This window comes from Haemaphysalis longicornis, unplaced genomic scaffold (genome assembly GCF_048455015.1).
Source record: "Haemaphysalis longicornis isolate Haplotype H1 unplaced genomic scaffold, Haemaphysalis longicornis Haplotype H1 scaffold_8, whole genome shotgun sequence".
Lineage (NCBI taxonomy): Eukaryota > Metazoa > Arthropoda > Arachnida > Ixodida > Ixodidae > Haemaphysalis > Haemaphysalis longicornis.
Window position 1 is genome coordinate 607,826 of NW_027526445.1, and position 11,625 is coordinate 619,450.

The 11,625-nt window shown below is 48.8% G+C and overlaps 1 non-coding gene across 1 annotated transcript; it reads right to left on the reverse strand.

Moving 5' to 3' along the window:
- Window positions 1-11,099: 11,099 nt before the first annotated feature.
- Window positions 11,100-11,172, reverse strand: Trnaa-ugc (transfer RNA alanine (anticodon UGC)). Its single transcript has one exon. It is a non-coding gene; the product is annotated as a tRNA-Ala (tRNA).
- Window positions 11,173-11,625: the final 453 nt, after the last annotated feature.

The following is an 11,625-nucleotide window of genomic DNA, read 5'->3' on the forward strand; positions in this document are numbered from 1 at the left end:
TGACCTAATTAGGACTGCGACGATGACGACGACAACGAAGATGCTGTCGCGGGCTCTTTAATAGGAGGAGGAGGAGGTAGCCTTTATTGTGGCAGGAAGACTCTACGTCAAGTGGGGGAAGGGGAAATAGAAGGGGGGGGGTTGTAACTTGGGACATCTTAAATGAGTACAGTTCGACCCAAAACAGGTGGGCTCCTTAAGAATGCTGAAGAGGCCGCGTGGGGTGAGGAGAGCAGGCTCACGACTCTAGACTGCTCGCGCTAGACCGCTTTTTAGGGAAAAGTGTGCAATTAAAGCCAGCATGGAGGGTTCCAGTGTACGAGGGTCGATGTAAAGAGAGGCTGTATTTGGAGGAGGCTTGAAGGTTCTGTAGCGCACGAACTTCGGGCAGTGCCAAATTAGGTGCTGGAGATTGGCGGGAGTGGGGGAGGCGCAGAAGGGACATCGAGGCGGTAGAGACGGGGTGTACCATTTCCGGAAGGTCTCAGGGGTAAGGCTAGCATTAGCAAAATATTTGTTTATGAAAATTTCGGCTGATCTTGGGAGCGGAGGCAGGGCGGATAAAAAGCCGGTTGGAGTCAGGGCCTTGAGGCGGTCTTTTTTTTCCTTTTTGTAACGTAGAAGCTGTATCGCTGGTGGTAATGTATCAGTAGGTGGAGGAGCCAAGTCGGGTAGCAGCGGAGGACTAGAGGTTATACACTCCCGCGCAGCCGAGTGGGCTGCCTGGTTCCCCGGTGATGACCCCTCATGTCCAGGTGACCAGTCGATGCGAACATGAATGCCGCTAGATTTCAGGATGGAGATCTGATGAATGATTTTGTTGGCGATGGTATTTGTCGACGTAGGACATTTTAGAGTCTGTAGGGCTTCGAAAGAGTCTGTCAGGATGCGTATCTGGGAAGGCACGGAGGAGTCAAAGTCAAACATGAGGTAGTCTATGGCTTGAACAATAGCATGGAGTTCCGCTTCGAGGATGGTAGCACATGGAATATTCAGGGATCGTTTGCCTTGGATGGAAGGGAGGTCAGGAGAAGCCCATGCGGTGCCAACTAGTGGAGACGCGATGTAAATACTGTACATAGATCATACTACCTTTGAATACATCGCTTCATCTTCAACATGGTTCGAGTCATTTGCCCTGCCGCTACGTAACAATAATATTTTCAGTCCCATGGTTCTACTCTTTTTGGGCAGTGCGGTGAGCATGCTTTGCAATTCGTCCCCCGAGTACTTAGCAAGGCAATGTCATCAGCAAACCTGTCTTTACTGAGGTATTTTTTATTAACCCTTACTCCCATCTATTCCCAATCTAATGGTCTGTATACTTCTTGTAAAAGGGAATCATCATGAGCAGCCTACAGACTCAACACACGCTTCATTTGGGCTCGTTAAAACGTCTTTTTGGTGGGACAACATCCTCTCCGGTTGACGAAATCCCCACCAATGCCTTCGGCCACGTAAAGCCCACCACGCCGGAACCCACGCCAAGCCTAGCGTTGCTAGTTCTAGCCAAACCTACGCAATCAGGGCTTCGGCCCTCCTCCAACTTCATCGCCATGGCATCACCGCCAGAGCCCAACGCTACCATTGACTTCGATCCCAACAGCGGCAGAGTCATCCCAGCACCCGGACCATGGCAGCAAATACTACGAGAACCACACGCCCGCAAGCAGCCGCCAACAACGCCGGCAGCCACACGACGGACAACCCCGCCTAGGGTCCCACGACCACAGCTCCCAGAATCCGACTACAAGATAATCTACAGACCGCAAGCCTTGTTTCGCGTAGCTTCGTGGAGCGACCTCCAAGTTTGCCAGTTCATCCAGCAGGCAACCAACCTATCCGAAGCTGTATTCTACGCTAGTGTCACTATCCAAACCTAAGCTGCCCAAAATCTAATCAATGTGAGCACCCCAGATGAAGCCTATGACCTTGGACTGAACGAGACTACTTCTATACAACTTGGGGCAATAACACAAGAAATGTTGTCCTACCTGAAACCACTACCCGGCAGGTCTCGAGGGCTAATAACGGGGCTCGATCCCAACACGATCAACGAGCAGCTACACTAAATCCTATCAGCGAACAGCCCACGTATACTGCACGCCCGAATGCTCGGAACATCCACATCAGCTCTAATCACATTTTAGGGCGTTTACGCCCCATTTTACATCAAGGCGTATGACCTATTAACTCGTTGTCACCCTTCCTGCCAGACCATACAGTACTGTTCATTGTACGGTGAACTTGGACAGCGCGAGATGTCTGCTCCAATCCCGACGTCGCCATCTGCCAGCGATGCCACGCGCATGACCCCCAACCAGACCATGACTGCCAACTAATGTGTCAGCTCTGCGGACTAGATCACCTCACGGCCAGCCGAGACTGCAAGAAGAATCGACTATGCCGCCACCCACCGCCCACCTGCAGCACAAATTCCCCAACCAGAGCAGCCATCGACCTGCACCCAATTACAACGCCAGCCAACAGCAAAGGCAGACTGCAAACCAAACGAACACCACCACTCACCAAGTAAGGTGGTCAGCCATTGTTACACCACCACTCACTGCTCGTACATCTTTACCCCCCCCCCCACCCACACCCCCTGAGCCTGCCACAAACACTATAACACCACCGCCCACACCCTTATACAGACACTTCAAGCAGAAAATGCACTGCTCAAACAACAGCTCAAACATGCAGCCCAACGCAACGCAACCCTTGAAAATCGCACCGAGGAGCTCCTCGCACAAATGGAACAAGTACCTCGGCAGCAATCACTAAGCACCCCAACTCCCCGAGCAGACAGAAACCCAGAAACAGGATCCTTGACCTCAGGCGCCTCATTCGCCAGCAGAAGCTTATAGCCCTTGTCCGCCATCCCACACGCTGCTGCACCAGCAACAGTCGATCTCAGCCAGTTAAAGCGCCTCATACGCGGAATTGGCGAACGGTACGATGAACGCCCTAATAACCTGGATCAACAGCTACACTTTCTGGAAGAAACTAAGAAGGCGAAAAAGTACGCAAGAAGCATATGAGGCGGCATATACCCCCCGAAGTGGACGACACAACATCGACCCTCCAATCCCACCATGACGTGTAATAGAAAAGGCAACCCCCCATCCAGGCTCCGCTGGGGCAATGGAACTGTAGGTCCTACTACAACAAGCAGTCTACACTTACTCACTACACGCTACAGAACAAACCCAACATCACCGCATTGAAAGAAACAGATTCTCACATTGTTACTCTGGGCGGCTACAACACATACGTCACCGGCCTTGGTTCCCGCATCACTATCCTGGTACAGTCAAGCCAAAAGGCTTAATCCCACACTTTCCCAACTGAGATCGACTATGCATTTGTAGAAATTATTCCACGCAAGAAAAGTCAAGCCAGTCTATTTGTACTTAACATATAGGGCCTCCCAAACAAATCCCTTATCGGCACAGACAAAATCCTTAAACCGTCCGGCAGCGCACGCGCGAACAAAAATTAATCGTCCTCGGCGACATCAACGCCCAACATAAGGCGTGGGGATACCTAAAAGACACCAAGAAAGGCAAAACACCATATGATTCAATACTTCAGAACCTTCTGCATTTGTGCAACATTCCAGATTTCCCAACAAGAATTGGCAACCGCATCTCCCAAGACACCACCCCTCACCTCACCTTCACATATGATATCAAGAGTGCCACATGGCACTCTTGATATCATACTGGATATTGCGCACGCAAATTGCGCACGCAAGACAGGCTAATGAACTCATCAGCACCACCACACTTATTAATTGGAAAGACTTTCGAGACGACACCCCTGCGGACTGCATTACTAATCTAGATGACTGGGTCCAACACGTATTTGACATAGCCAAGAAGCACGCAAAAGAAATTGCCCTACCGCAAGAAACCCCAGCCACTGACGCACACCTGCTCCATTTTTGGGATGCCCGAAAAGGCCTGCTTCGAAGACGGAAAAGGAAGAGAACAAATAAGAAACTTCGCATCCGCATTGCGCAAATAACAACAGAGGCAGATGCGTGCGCTAAACAACTTAGCCAACAAAACTGGGCTGCGTTATGCAACCAACTTCAAGGCACGCTCGGCACCTGCCGCACCTGGCTCTTACTCCGATCTTTATTAGGCAGCAAAGAATCAAAATCCACCACTCAACACCATCTCAAGCGCTTGTTACATAACTACCAGGCTACAGAATCAGATTTATAGCGAGAGCGTCAGCAACCGCTTCAAGCACCCATTATCGCTACTACTCTGATACTTCCATCATACACGAGAAAACCCAATCCAGACGTGGACGCACCTTTTACTCTGGCGGAAATCGAAGCAGCCGTTCACAATCTAACCAGCAACATAGCCCCAGGAAAAGACCGGATACCTAACAAGCTTATCCGCAACCTTGATTACGTTGACCTTAAAAAGCTTTTGAAATTTTTCAGCTCCCATTGGCAGGCTGGAACCCTCCACCCACGATGGAAGCACGCCGAAATAACCCTCATACTCAAGCCCAAAAAACCGTTCATTACAAACAACCTCCGATTTATTTCTCTCACTTCGTGTGTCGGAATACTGTTTGAGCACACGGTGCACAACAGACTACCACCCCACATCGAACAGAAAAGGTAATTCACACAAAATGTACGGCGTTCGCCCCCACTTATCGGCCCAGCAGGACATTCAACTTCAAATTAAAGACGACGTTATAGATACCATGAACAATCACAGCATAAAATCAATACTAGCCCTAGACATCAAAGGGGCATTTGATAACGTAACACTCCATGCTATGTTGCAAGGTCTTGCCTCTACCAACTGCGGCAAACATACATTTTCCTTCATACCTTGCTTTCTGACCAACCGCACGGCAACAATTGGCATTGGGCACCTCCGTTTCGATCCATTCCCAATGGCGCCCAAGGGAAACCCACAAGGATCCGTCGTTTCACCATTGCTATTCAACTTAGCTATTAAAGATCTGCCGCCACTTCTAGCAGCACTCCCCAATTTACGCCATACACTTTACGCTGACGACCTCACCTTGTCGGTCCCCACCTGCTGCACCGGCGGAAAATAATACGCACTTCAGAAAGCAATACACGTCTGTCAAACATACCTCTGAGCTCGTTGACTGGAATGCGCCCCAGAAAAATCTGCCCTCCTTACAATCCGTGCCCGCACTTACAAAAAAAAACGAACAGACCCAATCCCTGATCCGGAGTTAACGATCAAAAACCTAGCAGTACTGACAGTCCACCTCCTCCACATACTCGGTATCAGCATCCCAAAAATGGAAGCGGCTGTCAAACCCTACCTGCAATAAAACGCACCCTCACACAACTGCAACTTGTGCGACTCACCGCCCACCGCCGCTACCGCCTTCAGTAGAAGAACACTCTGAGAATAACGGAAGAAATACTGATCAGTCGTCTGAATTACGACACACCATACATGGCTCTGAAATCTATCGAAAAAAAACGTATTACTTTTATCTGCCAAGCCTACAAACTCGCCGTTGGCCTACCCCCCTCAACATACAAGCGCAAGTTGCTCCAACTAGGGGTACACAACACTTTGAAAGAATTGCAAGGGGCTTATCGTTGTTCCCAAATCACCCGTCTCAAGCTGACACCTACCAGACGAGACACATTTACACGACTTGGTTACCCGGTACCGCCCAAATAAGACCAGCCCCAACGTGTCCTCCTGCCCATCCTTCAACACTTTCGTGTAGCTCCCGTGCCCCGGAATGGGCCCCCCTTACAACAGAGCACGCCGAAAAGCACGGGTCGATGCAGTGACGAAGAAGCAGACAGGGAACCCTACGACACGCTACACGGACGCCACACGCTACACACGCAAACCCGCACACGCAGTCATGGTTATAGACCACCAGGGAACCGAGGTCACAGCCGCCACGATATTCACTACCTCTACAAACGCCACTGAGGAAATCCCCATCTACCTATCAGCCACAACAAATAGCGAATACGTTACAGTCATTACAGACTCGCACGTAGCATGCCGCAACTACCAGCTCGGCCGCATAGCACCATTCGCTATCAAGATCATGAATACCATCCCGCAGCTTCCTGAGATCTATATCGTTTGTGTCCCTGGACACGAGTCTCTCAACGTAAATGGGGCGGCACACGCCGCTGCCCCAGTACACACCCTCCGGGCCATATGCGAAGAGAGCCAGGACACGGAGAAGGCAACCAACACACTCAATATATAGGCGGACATTCTCACTCATTTCAGACACGAGCGTTAGCGGTTCCCTCCATCCAAACCCCACGTTTCCAGGGCCGAAGCGACCACACTCGGCCGGCTACAGACCAACTCCTATCCGTACTGTACCCTCGTCCACCATATCTACCCCACCCTACTTTATAGTACCTGCCACTTTTGCCCCCAACCAGACACCCTGTACCATCTTGTCTGGGAGTGCCAACAATCCCAATCCCTCACACCCAATCCCCGTCCCACGCACGAGGAGTGGGAGGACTTGCTCTTCAGCTCGGACCTCTCAACCCACCGCGTGCGGATAGAGAGGGCCCGAGCAGCCAGCAAGGACCAGGGCATCCCGGACTGGCGAACACACCCCACCGGTGGTGCTCTCCCTATCGTGCACCATTAGGCTCCAAATATAAAATGTTTATTCTCTGTCTCTCTTTCATGTAAAACTGCTGCGAATAACATTGGAGATATTGTGTCTCCTTGTCTGACGCCCTTCTTTGCACGTATTTTACAGCCCCCTTATGGAGGATGACGGTAGAATACTATAATGACCCCCTAAAAGCGACAACCCCCTTTGCGCATACCATTTACCCCATTCCCTAACCCCGTTTCATCAACCGAGCTACAACCTTCCTTCCCAAGAAAGGCTTATCTCTCCCTCCGACCCTCTCTGCCTGCCCCCTCCATCCCCTGCTCTTTCTCTGTACATCTCGCTATTCGTCATTCCACTCCCTCTCCTACTCTCTGCCTCCTCTCTCTCTTTAAGCAAGAACATTCTATAGCGCGGAGCCTTCCTTGTATAGCATGGGCTGTAACTGGGCAGTAGCACATACAGTAAGGCGGCGGCGGAAAACGTCCAGGCGAGCCAACAAACCGGCAGGTGAATCCACCATTGCCGTCCACTTTCCCAATACACGTTGGCAGCAGCAAGCAGTGGAGAAGCGCGTAGAAGACTGATCGAAAAAATTCGAAAGCATCAGACGAAGCGGATCCTGAAGCTAACCGTGTCAAACAGAAGTGACAAATACCTTGAAGAACATGATTTCTATGCAGAGCGAAACGGTTTTGTCGGTGGGTAAAAATGAAGACGTACTGCTGCCGCCGCGTTTCTATACACACAGCAATACTGCCAGCTGCACTGCTTTCGCCGCGTATTGTGCGTTTTCTCCGGACGCAGCTTTAGTGGTTATTGCCGTTCCGTCTGGATGAAAGTCAAGTGTACTTCTTCATTAGGTTCCTGTCTGGCCAGCACCTCAGCATTGTTGATCGTTTTTGCTAATAGCATATGATAAGCAATCTAAATGCAGTACGCAAAGCTAAGGAAGAGGATAAAGTACGACACAACAAGGTATTCATACTAGAGAAATGCTTTTTTTTAGTACAAGAACGTACCATTGCGCGCTTGCAAAAAGGGGAGGTTTTTTTCTATACATGTTATATGTTGCGTGCAATTATGAATTTTTTACGGTAATGAAAGACACTGTTCTGCGCACGGTGTTGTATAAGTAATATTATTAATTTTGTAACGCAACAAGAAAAAGATATTTTCAGAAAATGTACACTATGAAATATGAACCTTTTGTTAAAATGCACATAGTCAACACGTTCCACTGAACTAAAAAAAACTGTCAAATACGAGAGCCGAGCTGTTAAATTTATCCTGCTATTTCACATTTTGGTTAAATTCAACCCGATTTAAATTATATTGCGTGTGTGCCCATCAGGAAAATAAACGGCGGGGAATGGTCTGTGGGCAGCACAAATCAAATATCCTCGGGTTCAAAGACTGAACCCTGACTCCACACCTGAGTGTAATCCTTCTGTCTTACTGGCATTTCCTGCGCCGGTACTCATCGGGCCCCACATGATATTTTTGTTATTTTTTTATCATGTCGATAAATCTAGTTTTCATAGTGGTAACTGAGTTCGGTGACTTAAATTGATTAAGGGATGAAAGCTTCGTTTTATAATTTGTTGCCAGTACAGGTCCCATACGTTCAGGGGACCCCAAGGTTCACAGTCGCGGATTCTTAACTTCCGTGAAGTTTTGCATCACCTGGGTTCGGGGGCTTGCTCGTTTCTCTTGCGATGACGCTCCAAGTCGTGCTTGATGAAATCGATGAGGGAGGTTACGTCTTCCCGTGACGAAAGTCCCACGATGGCTTCTTCTCTTTGTGCTTTGTAGCACCTGCCGAAGGCAGACGCTGGTCCATCACTCCCTGGCAATTCGAGCATCGTCGGAGTGTTCTGGTTTGGTAAAGGGCCATTCGTGCTGGTCTTAGAAGGGCAAACGTTTCCGCCTGCTTAATACCTGTTGCTATTTGGTTAGGTGTGTGTGAGGTTAGGGTAACCTTCCGGGCTGTGTCGCAGAACTTTTAGTGTGATGGTTTTGGTAGGGAGGAATCATTCAGAGATTGGATGCGGCGGCGGGGAGTCCGAACTGCTGTTTCGCGGGGAGTCGGTTTGGTCTTTGTTATTCCCTACATCTCGGCATGACAGGGCACCCTGGAGAGTGTGATCATTTCTTGTATCTTTTTCATGAGCGTGCTTGTGTTTGGCATATTAGATTGTTAAAGATGCGTGAGCGTGACTGTTTCGGGATCAGTGTAGGCGGTCAGACACCCGGCACTGCTTCTGCTCAGAGGAGAAGCCCCGGAAAAAAGACAACGCTTAATTTAACTGGCAACAAAAAATAATTGAAAATATTGTGGTTGAGGTTCAAGAATGAGCCGGCATCTTGTGCACATCTTCAGCGAAATGAGGCTCCGCCCGACTTCCACGCGTTCCTCCGTCTCCACAACACGGCGTTTGTCACACATCTTTCTTACACCACCCCAAACATTCTCAGTGCACTATAACAGCAACAGGGAGCCCCTTTGCTCGCTTTAACAGCGACATTGCCACCCTGCCTCCTTCCTATCGGAAGTCCACCAATGCGGCATTTCACCCCCTTCATTCTCTTATTTCTCTTTGTCGCCCTGCCCTAGCTGCACACCATATTGCTTAGCGTGCACAAGAATTTATTATAGTTATGGGCCCGTAGAGATAACATGCGTCCGTTGTGTGGGTGGAGGCAGGTGGCGAGCTGTGCTTTGAAGTGAGTTCTCCGTGGCAACAACAACAGCATTGCGACGGAATCCCTCTCCACTCTCGAAGGCTGGTCTCTCTCCAATCTATCGTTCGGAGCGCTTCCTTCACTCGTCGTCCTGACGGATAAACACAGAAATTCTTCAGGAAGGCACATCAAAAGCTCACACAGTTATACCATGCAGATTAAAAAAGATAGGGACATTTATCAGAACGTACTCAAGTCTTACAGCACTGGGTCAATATGGCAGGATCTCTATGTTTTAATAGCACTCTGGCTAGAAGGAACAGACTAACAACAGCGTATACAGCAATTCAATGGTCCACCATACGCACCAGTCTACGGACGTTGGCTCTCAGAAGGCCAGGGCTTCTCCCTAAACTTTTGAGATGATGGGTGGTGAGAAGGGAATGATTATATCTCCTATTATGTAAAAGGTGCTTTACCTTATTTCCTCTTGCAAGCTATCTACTATATTACTGTAGCATCCACGTCGGCTAAACGACATCGGTCATTTTGCAATCCCTGACACTCAAAATAAAAAGCGTAAAGTTGCGCAGAGTGTGATCACAGCATTTGGCAGGCATGTACATGCCGTAACATCTACATGACTTCGTATGGCTGGGATCAACGTAGATGGCACGTTCACGAATAATCTCAAGGCATTTATTCAAGGCCACCCCTATATCAGAAGTATGGAATGGTGTTGTTATAATGGATGGTGCCAAGCCCTCTCGCACTGCTTTACAAACCCTCATAATAAGCATGGACCTATGTGCTGAAAAACTTGAGGAAAGGTTGGGAGACAGCTTGTTTTCAAGAACAAGACATGGATAACTCTACACACAACGTCGACCGACGATCAAGGTCACCTCGAAAACCTATTTACCCTACCCGAGTTCGACGACGCACTGTGCCTTTGCAACGCGAAAAATGCCGCAGGTCCAGACGGGATACCATACAGCGCCATTTAGAACCTCCGTCATAACGGCAAGGAAGATCTGCTGGACAACTACCATGACGTAGGGGGTTACAGGAAACGTCATACGGACATGGAAATAAGCATTAGCCGAACCAATTCCCAAGCCCAGAATTCCTAAATTGCCCTGCGGACCTTCGCCCTATATCCCATACACTCACCATAGGAAAAACGTGGTTGCACGCCGCCTGAGTTGGCAACTGGAAAGGACCATGTCTGCACTGCTTCGCAAACAGATTTACATTAAAATACCCAGTTGTGATTACGTCCTTCCTATTCACCTTCGGCCGCGCGCTCTGCGTCTAATGGCAAATTGCCTGTAGTACTGCTGTCTAGGCATTGTATTGGTTTTGGTAACCTAAGCGGACCAAGGAAAAATAGCACATCCATTTTTTTGGGGGTTGGGCCCGTTCGGACAAGGTAGAAAGTGTGAATGCTGTTTCTGTGCGGATATACAAAACAATGAAGATGACGTGCGGTTATTGTTGCTGCCTGTCCCATAACAAATGCTTTTAGCCTGCGGTACAAAAACCTTAAAAATTTCAAAACGCATATTCATATATATATATATATATATATGTGTGTGTGTGTGTGTGTGTGTGTGTGTGTGTGTATAGCGAATCAGAAAATGGGAAATGAGGGGCTCGGTGAAATAAGACAGAATATAATTGTTGGCAGTCAAAAAAACCTCGGAAAGCAAAGGGGAAGTTGTGGTGGCTCATAGAAACAGATGAAGAATTTTTGGAGTCAGAAAGAAATTGGTGAAAAAATGCCCGCCGGGTGGGATCCGAACCCACGACCTCCAGAATGCAGGTCTGGTGCGATAACCACTACGCTACAGGCGGGGCTGTTTCCCCACCAGTTTCTCGGGTATTTATGTTAAGGTATTTTTTTGTTTCCTGTACTTGGGCGTGGTAGCCAGCGCCACTACCACCCCCAAGTACAGGAAACAAAAAAATACCTTGGGAAGTGGGTCATATTTACACATATACCCTTTGAAAAAGACCGGCCCCCGGTCGAAACGTTACAATAAATGTTGTTATGTTTTTAAGTTTGACTTCTCTATCGTACAGCTAACCTCATAGCCAGGAACCTTTTCTCTTACCTATATATATATATATATATCTGGCATGCTATATCCAAGATATCCCCCCACTAATGGACTTCGTGCCACGCACCACGACCACCATTGTGCTCCATGTTGGCACGAACGATATCGCCAAAACGCCGGCCAGAGTCACCTTTCAACGGTACGAGAAGCTTCCCGCTTCCATCAGGCATGACCATCCGCAAATCCG